Source organism: Humulus lupulus, chromosome 5, assembly GCF_963169125.1.
Source record: "Humulus lupulus chromosome 5, drHumLupu1.1, whole genome shotgun sequence".
Taxonomy (NCBI): domain Eukaryota; kingdom Viridiplantae; phylum Streptophyta; class Magnoliopsida; order Rosales; family Cannabaceae; genus Humulus; species Humulus lupulus.
This window is the reverse complement of record NC_084797.1, coordinates 166,452,882-166,466,113: the sequence shown is the minus strand read 5'-3', so window position 1 is coordinate 166,466,113 and position 13,232 is coordinate 166,452,882.

Genomic DNA, 13,232 nt, shown 5'->3' with positions numbered 1-13,232 from the left:
ATTCTAAGGATACTTTGGAAGACTGTGAAGATAATAGAAGATTGATTCAGTTTCTTGATAATACTCTGCGATAGAAAGGATACAAGGGTTAGAGAAACTGAAGGAATGACTCATTCATTCCGCTGCATATACTGTAAGTATTCTTATGATTGTTTCTCTTTCAATTCAATTTTAGATACATGTTCTGTAATGCCCCAAATTTCCTAATAAGGTTTAGGACCTTGATTAGGAGGTCGGGAGGCCCATAATTGTTTTATTATGTTATTAAATAATTATATGCATGTTTAGGTGTATTAGATATGCATGTGAACCCATTTCTGATTAATTGGGTGATTTTCATATTTTAGCCATTTCGGGCATATTTGGCATATATGTGATATGTGTGTAGTGCTTTATTATTATTTGGTTACGCTAGGGTTACTCAGAACGAGACGATCCTAGGGGGTAAGCTAGTGGGAAAGTCACAACGGGATTTATACTTGACTCGGAGTGAGTTAAGGGGTATTTAGAGCATTACCGGGTTATTGGGTAATGGGAATACATATTTGATGATAAATTGGGAGTTAGTAAGATCAGGGGGAAATTCTGGAGGTTTTGACTATTTTTCCCCCGGGGAGGTTTTCGGGACCCCGAGCGTTAGGATTTGTTTGAGGCTACTTATGCTTGAAGCAACCTTTTAAGAAATAAAAAGAACGTTTAGAACATTCTCTCTCCCTATAAGTTCTATTTTTGTCTCCCAATCGCATTTTCAAAGGAAACTTGAGTTCTAGGACTCAGATTCAAGCGAGGATCGAGGCATAGCGATCCTAGGGAAGATTAAAAGCTTATTAGCCGGAGGATTTAGTTTGGAAACAACTCAATCGGAGGTAATTCAAGTTTTAAGCTCTAAGTTTTTAAGTTTTTAAGCTTGAATTGGACTTTGTGTTTTGATTGGTTTGAGACTTGGGTTTTGTTGGTTTTAGATCATGGGGATGTTTGGGAACTTTGATAATGAATTTGGAGATGTTTGGATAGGTTTTTAGAAGGTTTTAAAATGGAGAAAACGGGGAAAAATGGCTGGTGCGAGGTTGGGTCGCGACCCTGTTCTAGGGCACTGCGACCCAAGCTTGAAGAAGTAGGTGGAGGTTTCTATTTGGCCTGAGGGTCGCGGTGCTTGTCAGGGGGGCCGCATCGCTTGGTGCCATTTTTGGCCAAAGTGATGTTTTGAGCATGGGGACTCAAACCTTAGGCCTCGGGATCGTTCCTACTACCCAGTTTAGTGGGATTCGATGTCTCGGAGGCTAGGTCTTGGTTCTGGGATTGGTTTAGAACTTGAACTCATTGGATCACCATTTATGGTTGTGACTAGGTTGTCACTAGGGGCTTGGAATCAGGATCCTGCTTGTGGCTCGTTTATTGGTAACCTATGCTTGGACCAAAGGTAAGAAAACTGCACCCTGTGTATGTGACATGCATGGTTATTCTTGATGCATGTTAGATGTTTAAATGTGATGCATGTGATTCACGAGAAACATGTGATTATGGTATGCCATGAATATTGAATATTAGATTGATCAGAGCTTGAGTCTCTGTGTTTGTGCATGATCCTAATTATGCTAGCAATTGTTAAGTAAGCATGATGAATGCCCTGTATTCAGATATTTGACATATGATATATGCCTAGTAGCATTGCTTACTTCTGCGGGGCACTGACTAATTAGTCAGACTTGGCACTGGTCGCGTGTTACTGACCTGAGAGTCAGAAATGGCATAAGCGTCATGAACGCGGAGCCGATAAAAGATTAGATCTAATCGATATCAGCATTGAATGACTCAAATGAGCATTAATGCTGGACCAACCCTAAGTTCAACGAAAATTATAAGCGCTTGACTAGTCTATGACTAGTTACTCAGAGCCAGGGCCAAAGGCCTACGTGCTGCTTTGTCACATGGTTAAGGGAGCAGAATCCTCTATTAGTGACTTGATAATTAGTCACTCGTTTAAAGGTACAAACCCCCTGTTAGTGACTTGTTGATCAGTCACTCGTTCATTATTTGAACTTATTTGCATGCGTGATTAAGGCTGTTATTGCTAGGCATGCACTCTATGATTTGATGACATGTTATTACTGTTCATGAGCATATTCAATTTTCTTGCTGGGCTTCGGCTCATGGGTGCTATGTAGTGCAGGTAAAGGCAAAATAAAGCTGGACCATCCTTGAGTTGGAGAGCTTATGTGACGATGTGTACATATGCGGCTGCTCGACCGCCACGGCCGAGGGTTCAAGGAGGAACTAGGGTTAAACCCTGTTTTGCCGCTTAGATTGGCTGGTTGTAAATATTTTGTTATAATAAACCTTTAAATTATATTTTTGGGATCCCAATGTATACAGTAAACGTTCTAGTGAAACATTATATCTTAACCAAAAAATGTAATCCCTAAACCGCTAATCATACTTAGTTACACGATTATGGCCAAATGACTCAGTTAGTGAGTTTAGCACTGTTTAAAATGTGCATTGTAACGGTCCCTAGAGTTTAGGGCATTACAACTTGGTATCAAAGCGAGCTATGGTTTATGGTTCTTGAAGACAAGCTGGCATATACACTCGTCATTGAAGATAACTTCACTCAAGGAACGGTAACTATTTCTGTAGTTATCTGCTTAACTGCTTAAATTGTAACGACCCAAATTTACTAATAAGGCTTAAGGGCCTTGATTAGTGTGTCGGGAGGGCATAACTAGATTATATGTGATTTAGTTATTAAACACATGTTAAATGACTATTTGAATATCTGTGACGCATGACTAAGTGTATTAGTAAGCATGTAGGCCCTAATTAGGTTAGAAGGGCATAGTCGTAATTTTGGCCGTTGAGGGCATAATTGTATATATATGTGATAAATTTTCGAGACCACATTACTATGTGGACATATCTGTAATCTATGATTCGAGGCGATCCTAGTGAGCGGTTTAGCGAAAAAGTCACGGCGGGGATTTATACCCGGCTCGGGGCGAGCCTGGGGGTATTTTTGGGAATTTAGGTAATATATTGGAGATTATTTGATATTGAGGAATGTAATTGAAAACTAGTTAGGTGTCGGGAATTAAGTGATAAATATTAAAGACATTTGAGGAATTAGCAGGAATTGGGTGAAATGACCAAAATGCCCCTAGGTGGATTAAAAGGCTTAGGAAATTATGGGAGGGTATTGTGGTCATTTGGCTTATGAAGGATAGGTATTATTAATTTTTTATACTTAGTGGAATATGTAGAAGGGGCTGAAATTCTGAAGGAAAGAAAAGAAAGGAAAGGAAGGAAAGAAAGGGAATTAGAAGTTTGTTTTTCTCTCCATCGGTTTAGGCTCTTCTCCATCAATTCTTGAGGTCTTTTGGAGCAGAAACTCAGGGAAAGTCAGAGTAAAAGCTTGAGGCTAGAGTCCTTGGTCTGGCTTGAAGAATTGGCAAGGATTTAGCAAGAGCAACCCATTCAGCTGAGGTAAGTTTCTAAGGTCTGCTCTTATGTTTCTCGTTTTGGCTGAGATGACTTTTCTGAATTGAGTTTTTATGGGGAATTAAGGGAACTAAAGCTGAGGATTTGAGGAGGAGTAAGCCAAGGAGGTGTAGAGGCTAGCTTAAGGCTGAATCTCCACTGAAGGTATGAAATTCTAGCTCTAAAATCCTGAGGTTTTAGCTGTTTTGCTGAGTTTATGAGTTTGAGGTCCAACCATGGTGAATTTTGGGATTTGGAGTGCATGTGCTTGGGTTTTATGTGGTTGGGTCATTGGGGATGAGTTAGACATGTTGATAAGCTTGTTTTTAAGTTTGGTTGAAGTTTGGAAAAGTTTTGGTAAGGTTTGGCTCGGGAAAATCGAAGGAGGGAAAAATTGTTGGGTTGTTGTTCTGTGACTAGCGCTAGCCTTTGGGCGCTATAGCGCTAGGCCATGTTGTCTGGGACATTTTTAGGTTCTGTTTATAGCGCTGTAGCGCCCTCCAAAGAGCGTTGTAGCACTACCCTGCTTCCAGAAAAGGGTTTTTGGGTTATTTTCAAGGGTTTTTTGCCCGGGGGTTCGGGGTTTGATCCCACCACCCCGTTTGGTGGAATTAGGACTTCCCGAGGGCTTGGGATTGGTCCCAAGGCTAGGTTTTGAACTTGAGGTTTGGTGATGATTCTGATCTATGGTTGTGACTAGGTGCGCGCTGGGGCTCAAGAGGGATCGTGCTTGAGGATCAACTGAGCGAAGCTAGAAAATCTAAAGGTAAGAAAACTACACCCGGTTATGTGTTTGTGATGGGGCTAAGTGCTCCCGATATCTGTATAATGTCATAGATGGTATTATTGTAGAGTCCAAGAACTTTACTTAGCTAATTATTTAGTAGTATTATAGTATGTTTAGTATTATCTTTGTAACTGTGGATTTTTGGTTCAGACCGGGAATTATTTGGACACTCATAGTAGTACTTATAGATTTTCTAAGTTTAACCTATAGTTAAGAATATTAAGTATAACCTAAGGTTTGATTATATGACTGATATTAAGGATCATATTTATTATACTATAAGGTTTAGATATCAACCAATAGGATTTTAAGCACATGTTATGAATGGTGATTAAGGATTAAGTATTTTTTAGGATTAAATTTAATAAGGAGTAAAGTTTGAATGTTATAAGGTCAGTCAGCAGCTTTGAATACGTTGAGGGCTTAGTCAAGGCTGTTTACTCCATTCAAACTTAGCTAAAAATGTGTAATTTCGTGTTTAAATATTCAACGTGTGCCGATATATCGCAGCTATAGGGGGCGATATATCGCAGCACGTAGATACGGAAAACACGAATCGATGCATGATCGCCTCGGGAACAGTGGTCCAGGCGATATATCGCCTACAGGGGGCGATATATCGCCTCCTCCAGCATGTTTTCAAACATTTTTGAATTCTTTTCCTTTCAGCCATTCGAACTCCTTCATAAGTCTAGCATCTTTTGAACGAGTCTTCAGCCTCTGCTGAACGATTATTCAAATTATTTTCACCTGAAAAGCCATTATTTTTATTCAAGTAAAATCAAGATACTTTCATTCCCAAACTCTATAAATAGGACTTAGTACCCAGCCATTATTCACCTTTTACTCTAAGTTCAGAAGCTGCAAGTGCTAGGAGAGTGTGAGAGTTAAACACTTGGGTGGGAAAGTCATAAGCTTAATAATCTTTAGCTTATCAAACACTTTGGGAAGTGAGATTCTATAGTATTTCAGTTGTGGTGTAGATTGGTCTTTGAGGTAAACCAAAACTCTAGCTCATTGTTTTATGTTATTTTCTTTCTCATAGCCTTCTACTCAGTTTCCTAACCTCATTCTTATTTTGGTTAGGGAATCTAAGCTCTTGAGCACATAAGTTTGGTAAGTGTGACTTTCAATGGTTTAGTCTTCCCATTCCTTTTCATCTCTTTTCCTTCTTTAGACTCACTCTTGTTCATTATGGTTTTAGGAGTGTTCCAAAAGTCCCAACTCAGTCCAACATATCCCGGTAACTTTGGTAAGGAAAATAGGATAGAATCTATATGTTTATGATTATGTTATCTTATGTGTTATGTTATGAAATATGTTATGAAATGTGTATGTTTGTAGGCTTGGGCATATGCCCTATTTGACTAACAAGACCCCAAATAGATTATGGGCATATGACCTACTTAGCTAGTAGGACCCCACTAATCTCATGGGCATAAGCTTGTTTAGTCTATGGGACCCCAAGTAATAATGGCCATTATAATAAGTGTATGTATTAAGTGTTATGATATGTCTTTACGTTTATTATGAAATTTATGTTTATGACTATGTGTTAGATTTTCCTTGCTGGGCATTAGGCTCATTCCTTTTTGTTTTATGTGCAGGAAAATAGCTTTAAGAGGCGGTAAGATTCGTGAACGCTTAGAGAATGTGTATCGATGGTGGATGGAGTCAAGGTGCCGAGCGTTATTCGATTCGAGGATGTAGTTTCTGTTTTATGTCTTTTTACATGTATTTTCCGCACTATTTATGTAATGTCTTTTTATTTTAAATCATGTTTTGTTTTTAAAGACAATGGGATCCCATATCCTTCTTAGTATTCTATTTTGTAAGAAACTCTTATTTTTACAAGTTACTCAATAAAATTATGGTATTTCCGCAAAAATGTAAGTTTTATGTATAGTTTCGTTAATGGTCCAAAAGTCTAGATTAGTGGGTCATTACAATTATTCCATGGGACATGTGATAAACGGCCTAAGGGTGCCGTATACAATATTTGCGCACAGGGCGCGGCTTGGCCACTGGTAGCCGAGGACAGCTTAATATTCACTGAGCTCAGTTTAAGTGGGTCGGAGTCAATGGGATAAACAGAGGGTGCGGCCTAAGGGCGCTAACCCTAGTTATCATTTGTGAATTGATTATTGATATGCAATAATATGCTTGGTATGTTGGATACTTAATTATCATGGATGCTTAGACTGTTAAGAACATGCTTATGTGGTATGAGATATTTGACTGTCTGTTGATTGATTATGCTCTGTTATTGTTTTTTCTTGCTGGGCCTTGGCTCACGGGTACTACGTGGTGCAGGTAAAGGCAAAGGCAAGTTGGACCAATCCTGAGATGGAGAGTTGCGGGGCTGAATGTACATAGTCAGTTGTTCGGCCGCCATGGCCGAGGTGTGGATCAGAACGAAGAATGCTTAACTGTCTGTTTTGCCTTAGAGTGGATAATTACTGTATTTAAATCTTGAATCTTTTGTAAACGATCTTAATCTTATTATTTTTGGGATCCCATGCTTAAAAGATAATGTTTATTTATAAAAGATGAAGCTTTTGAGACAAAAATCTTTTTACCCTAGTTCCACTATAGCTTCAGTAACACGTTTTTGATTAAATGACTTGATTAGAAAGTCTTGCACCTTTATAAACACATAGTGTAACGGTCTTGGCTATCCAAGGCGTTACAAATAGAATGTAAATGCTTTACCTACACATTGTATTAGGGAGCATGAGATTCTGATAGAGCCTGGCTCTTGACTAAATGATTATATGCTCCGTGAATATATATATATATGAATGTGATCATATGATTACCTGTTCCATGATTATATAATTGTGATATTTGCATGATGGAGTTGGAGGCATGGTATGAATGTTGGAAGAGCAGGGATTATGATTGATGTATGAATGCCATGGGCATGTTTTTTTTAGCCCTATAGTGATTTGTGAATGTAGTGTGGTAAGTTTGTTCTCGTGGGGAAAGCTCTTGATATGCTCATCATGATTAATGGGTCAAGTTATTGACTGCAGATTCAATCAGCAGGTTTATATCCAAGGCAGATAATGAGGCCTGGTGGTGGTTACATAGAGGCTGGGAGTTCCAGCCAGGGTTTTAATTCTTCATCTGCTCCTATGAATTTTCAGTGGATGTTCACAGATTTGCAATCAAGATTGAAGAGGCATGAGGAAGAGATTAGATGTCTGAAGCAACAGCGAAACCTGTCGAGAAGCACTTCTTCCTTTGTTATGCCAGGAGTGGCACCAGCTTTGGCTCAGCCTAGGGTTGAGAGCAGGTGGAAATTTCTTTGTGGAAGATTCCAGGAGTATTACCCTCCAGTCTTCGAGGGAGGCCTAGATCCATTCGGAGCTGAGCAATGGATGGGCATGATCAGCTCCATTTTGGACAAAATGGGGCTGGTAGGTCACGATAGGGTGATCTGTGAGACGCATGTATTGCGGGATGATGCCCAGACATGGTGGGAAGTGATATCCCAGACACGAGACATAGCTGTGATGGAGTGGAAATAATTTAGGCAGCTGTTCAATGAAAGGTATTGCTGTGATGCAGCCAAGACTGCTAAGATGAATGAGTTTATGAATCTCGTTCAGGGAAATGCAACAGTAACCGAGTATGTTAACAGATTTGATGGGTTGGCCAAGTTCGCTTTTGACATGGTACCCACAGATGTAGCTCGGAAGGAAAGGTTTGTTCAGGGATTGAATTCCAAAATAACTCAGGGCATTAGAGTTGCCCCAATGCATGAAGTCTCTACCTATGCTCAGGTGGTAGAGAAGGCTCTTGTTGTTGAGAGCATAAGAAATAAGAAGAGTGCTAGAGAGCACGAAGCTCAAATAGTGGTACCTCCACTTATTGGAGCAAGCAAGAAGGAAAGCTGGAAGACTTATCCAGTATGTGCTTGGTGCAAGAGGCATCATCTAGGAGAATGTCGAGCAAGGGCATGTTTCTTATGTAGAATGTTTGGACATCGTAAGAAGGATTGCCCAAGGCTAAGGAAGGATGAGCAAAAGGGGATGGACAGCTCGACTCCAGCTCGAGTGTTCATTCTGATACAGTCATAATTTGAGACTGAGACTAGTTCCTCAGGGGTGGCAGGTCAGTTTTCTAGTTCTGATTTTTGAGTTATGCTGGTTGGTTTTAGTACCATGTTGTTCTTTGCTTGTTTCATCTAGAGAAAACATGGAGTTATTACACAAATTGCATGGTTATTTTATGATGGGAAAGTACTATTGTACTGGTGATTTAAGAGATGAGGTGAATTATTGTGGAACGGATTCATCAGTTGATATGATAAGGTTGGTTATGACTGATTTTGAGATGACCCTAGATATGGATTGGTTAAGTAATTATTGGGCAATGTAAATGGCAAGGAAAGGATAGTAACTCTTGGGTTTAAGAGTGGAAAGCCTTGTGACAGTTGGCACTGTGCATGAATTTTGTATGCTGACGATATATGTATTGAGAGCTAGAGTTTTATGGCAGGGAAATGCATGAAACTCTTAGCTAGTGTGGTGGATACCACTTAGATTGTGCCAGCGGGGTCATGACAAACTGGATTAGTCTGTGAGTATCTGAATGTACTTCCAGGGGATTAGTCGAGGTTGTGTTTGCATAAAAATGATAGAATGGTGATTGGATTGGTGCCAGGAATGGTGACGATGGTATTGTGATGTATTTCCTGCGGGGATTTGCCAAGGTCAAGGAACGTCTTGGTAGGCAAGAGTTTCCTTGGATAAGCAAGATATTATATGTACCTTGGGAAAGAGTTTTGAGTCTTCTTGCAGATCAGAATTAGTTAGTAGGTGGTTATGACACCTCAATGACAGGGAGAAGCGATTGCTTATGCAATATGCTGGTTAAAGGATCTGACCAGAACTAGAGTAGAGTTTCTGGTGGGCCAGGTAGCCAATTTTATGCTTGAGATTACTATCTCCGAGTATATCAAAAGGAAAACAATTAAGTGAACCACAGATAGGAAAGATTGAGTGGAAGGTCTTAGCTGGATTAGCTAAGTATTTAAACAGTGTCAGGTATGAGTTTATTGTGGTATAAGGATCAGATTTGAAATCCGATGGACACTGGGATTAATTGGGAGATTCTGTATGAATCTCATGTTACTCTCTTATTCTCTTCATCCAAGCATAATGGAAAATGTACCAGAGTTTGAAAGCCTTATATTGATGGCTTGGGATGGAGAGGGACATAATGGAATGCGTGGTAAATTTCTTAACCTGTTAGTAGGTCAAGACAAAGTATCAGAAATCAGTAAGGCCATTGTAGCCTTTGAGTTTTTTATAATGGAAATAAGAAAGCATCACGATGGGTTTCACGGTGGGATTGCCCAGGTTAGTGGGTCAGTATGAGTTGGCATTGGGTCATTATACACCAATATTCCAAGTGAGTTCATTTCTATCAATAAGAGCAAGTAACACAATTGATCAGTATTCAGACCTCTTTGTGAAAGAGGTAGTGCGCCTTCATGGAATTCATGGTCTATTTTATCAGATGAAGACTCTATTATTATTTCCAGGTTTTGAAAGGGTTAAAGAAGGCGATAAGTATATAGATGGAATTCAGTACAGTTCATTATTCTCATACTGGTGGTAAATCAGAGAGAGAGAGAGAGAGTTATCCAGTATTGGAAAGGTACCTTATGAGATAAGGTATGTTCAAGAATTTTTATCACCCGTTCATTGGAATGAGGTGTGTGAGGTGTTGATTTTGGATCCTGAGGTAGTTCAGGGGACCATTGAGATTATTAGAGGTTAGAGCTTGGATACTCACTTCTCAGAATAAATGGAAAAGTTTTACTGAATTGAAAAGCAGGAACATAGAGTTCCAAGTAAAGGATTGTATCTTCCTCCAAGTATCACCATGGAAAGGGGTGAGGAGATAAAGGCAAGTTGAGCCTAGATTATTTTGACAATTTGAGTCCTGGATAGGACTAGTCAGGTTGATTTTGGATGGGCCTTAGTTTTGGCTCTGTCAACAATATACAGTGTATTATATATTTCCACGCTGAGGACATGGGTTGAAAGGAACTCATGTGTTGAGTTATGAGAATCTGAAGATTGAGGCTAAGTTATCCTGTAAGGAATAGCCAGTCCAGATATGAGACAAAAAGAATAAGGTTCTGAGGAACAAAGTTATACCTTAGGTTAAGGTATGCTGCAGAAACAGTGGAGTCAAGGGAACGACCTGGAAAACTGGAATCAATTGTGTGGAATTTATATTCCGAGCAGTTCAGATAAATTTTGAGGACGAAATTTCTGTAAGGAAGGGATAGTTGTAATGCCCCAAATTTCCTAATAAGGTTTAGGACCTTGATTAGGAGGCCGGAAGGGCCATAATTGATTTATTATGTTATTAAATGATTATATGCATGTTTAGGTGTATTATATATGCATGTGAACCCATTTCTGATTAATTGGGTGATTTTTATATTTTAGCCATTTCGAGCATATTTGGCATATATGTGATATGTGTATGGTGCTTTATTATTATTTGGTTACGCTAGGGTTACTCAGCACGAGACGATCCTAGGAGGTAAGCTAGTGGGAAAGTCACAACGGGATATATACTTGACTCGGAGTGAGTTAAGGGGTATTTAGAGCATTACCGGGTTATTGGGTAATGGGAATAAATATTTGATGATAAATTGGGAGTTAGTAAGATCAAGGGGAAATTTTGGATGTTTTGACTATTTTGCACCTGGGGACGTTTTCGGGACCCTGGGCGTAGGATTTGTTTGAGGCTACTTAAGCTTGAAGTAACCTTTTAAGAAATAAAAATAACGTTCAGAACGTTCTCTCTCCCTCTAAGTTCCATTTTCGTCTCCCGATCTCATTTTTGAAGGAAACTTTAGTTCTAGGACTCGGATTTGGGAGGCCTTGGAAAAGAAGTACAAAGCGGAAGAGGAAGGTACAAAGAAATTCCTTATTACTCAATATATGGAATTTAAATTTTATGATGATAAACCCCTTCTCCCTCAAATTCATGAGTTGCTAATTATTGTGAATAAATTGTCTACTCTTAAAATTTTATTGTCAGAACAATTTCTTGTTGGTGCCACTATAGCCAAGTTACCTCCTTCATGGAGAGGCTATAGGAAAAAGATGCTCCATAGAAATGAAGAGATTTCTTTTGAGGAAATTCTCAAACACTTGAGAATTGAGGAGGAATCTCGATCTAGAGATTTGAATGATGAGAAGTCCAATGGGGAGACTTCTAAGGCCAATGTTGTGGCAAATCCTCCTAACAAAGGCAAAGGAAATGGCAAGAACAAGGGCAAGGGCCAAAAACCCTTGGGGCCCAAGAAGAATGAGGGTCAATTCAAGAGTTCCAATGGACCTTGCTTTGTGTGTGGCAAGAATGGCCACTTTGCTAGAGATTGTAGGTTCAATAGGAGCCATAATAATGAAGCAAAGGTTAACTCGGCTCAAGAGGAGCTAGTGGCTACACTAAGTGAGGTCAATGCCATTCATGGAAAGGTTAGTGGGTGGTGGTATGATACTTGTTCCACCATTCATGTAACCTACGATAGATCTCTATTCAAGAACGTTGATTCTTCAAAGGACTTCAAAGGAAGGGCATGGAATCCAAATGGGCAATGAGGAAAGGTACAAGGTTGAAGGAAAGGGAACTATTGACTTGTTCTTCATATCCGGCAAGAAGGTTCGACTCACCATTGTTTTGTATGTACCGGAAAAGAGTAGAAACCTTGTGAGTGACAATTTACTTGGCAAACCGGGAATCAAGGTTGTGATAGATTCCGACAAGATTATTTTATCTAAAGACAATGTTTTTGTTGGAAATGGATATGCTTGTGATGACATGTTTAAACTTTGTACTTCTATTGACCATGTGAACAATAAAGTTTCTTCTTCTTGCTATATGCTTGACTCAAATTCTATTACTTTGTGGCATGTTAGACTTGCACATATAGGATTTAGCACAATTAAAAGGGCCATCAAATGTGGATTAATTGATTGTAATAATGTTGAGCATGAAAAATGTGAATTATGTGTTAAATCTAAAATGGTAAAGAAACATTTTCCTAGTGTTGAAAGAAACTCTAAGTTATTAGATTTGATACATAGTGATTTATGTGAACTTAATAGAATGTTGACTAGAGGAGGAAGTAGATATTTTATTACTTTCATTGATGATTTCTGTAGGTTCAAATATGTATATTTGCTTAAAAATAAAGATGAAGCATTTGATGTGTTTAAAGTGTATAAAGCGGAAGTTAAAAATCAACTTGAAAAGAAAATTAAAATACTTAGAAGTGATAGGGGTGTTGAATACTTTTCAAATGAATTTAACGTGTTTTGTAAAGAACATGGAATAATTCATGAATGTACAGCCCCTTATACTCCACAACAAAATGGTATAGCGAAAAGAAAGAATATAACATTTATTGAGATGATTAATGCTATGCTATTACATTCTAAATAGAATTTTAGTTTGTTGGGTGAAGCCTTACTATCCGCTTGTCATATTTTGAATCGTATTCCCATGAAAAATATATATATATATATCTACATATGAGTTATGGAAAGGAAAGAAACCAAACATTAGTTATCTTAAAGTGTGGGGTGTCTTGCTTATTGCAAGAGCACCGATCCAAAAAGGTCCAAGTTGGGTCCAAGAGCTATAAGATGTGAATTTGTGGGTTATGTGCACAATAGCAAAGCTTATAGATTATTAGAATTGGGGGATAATGTAATAATTGAATCTAGAGAGGTTGAGTTCTTTGAGAACATGTCATGCGATGACAATAAGTTAGAACCAACTCAAACTAGAGAGCCTCGAGATGAAACTCCTAGAATAGCTGGTGAGCAACCTCAATTGCCTAGAAGGAGCCAAATTCTCAAAGATTTGGGACAAATGAGAAGTGTTCTCCAATAGAGACACTATACCTTGTTGAAGGTGATAATGAGGAAGT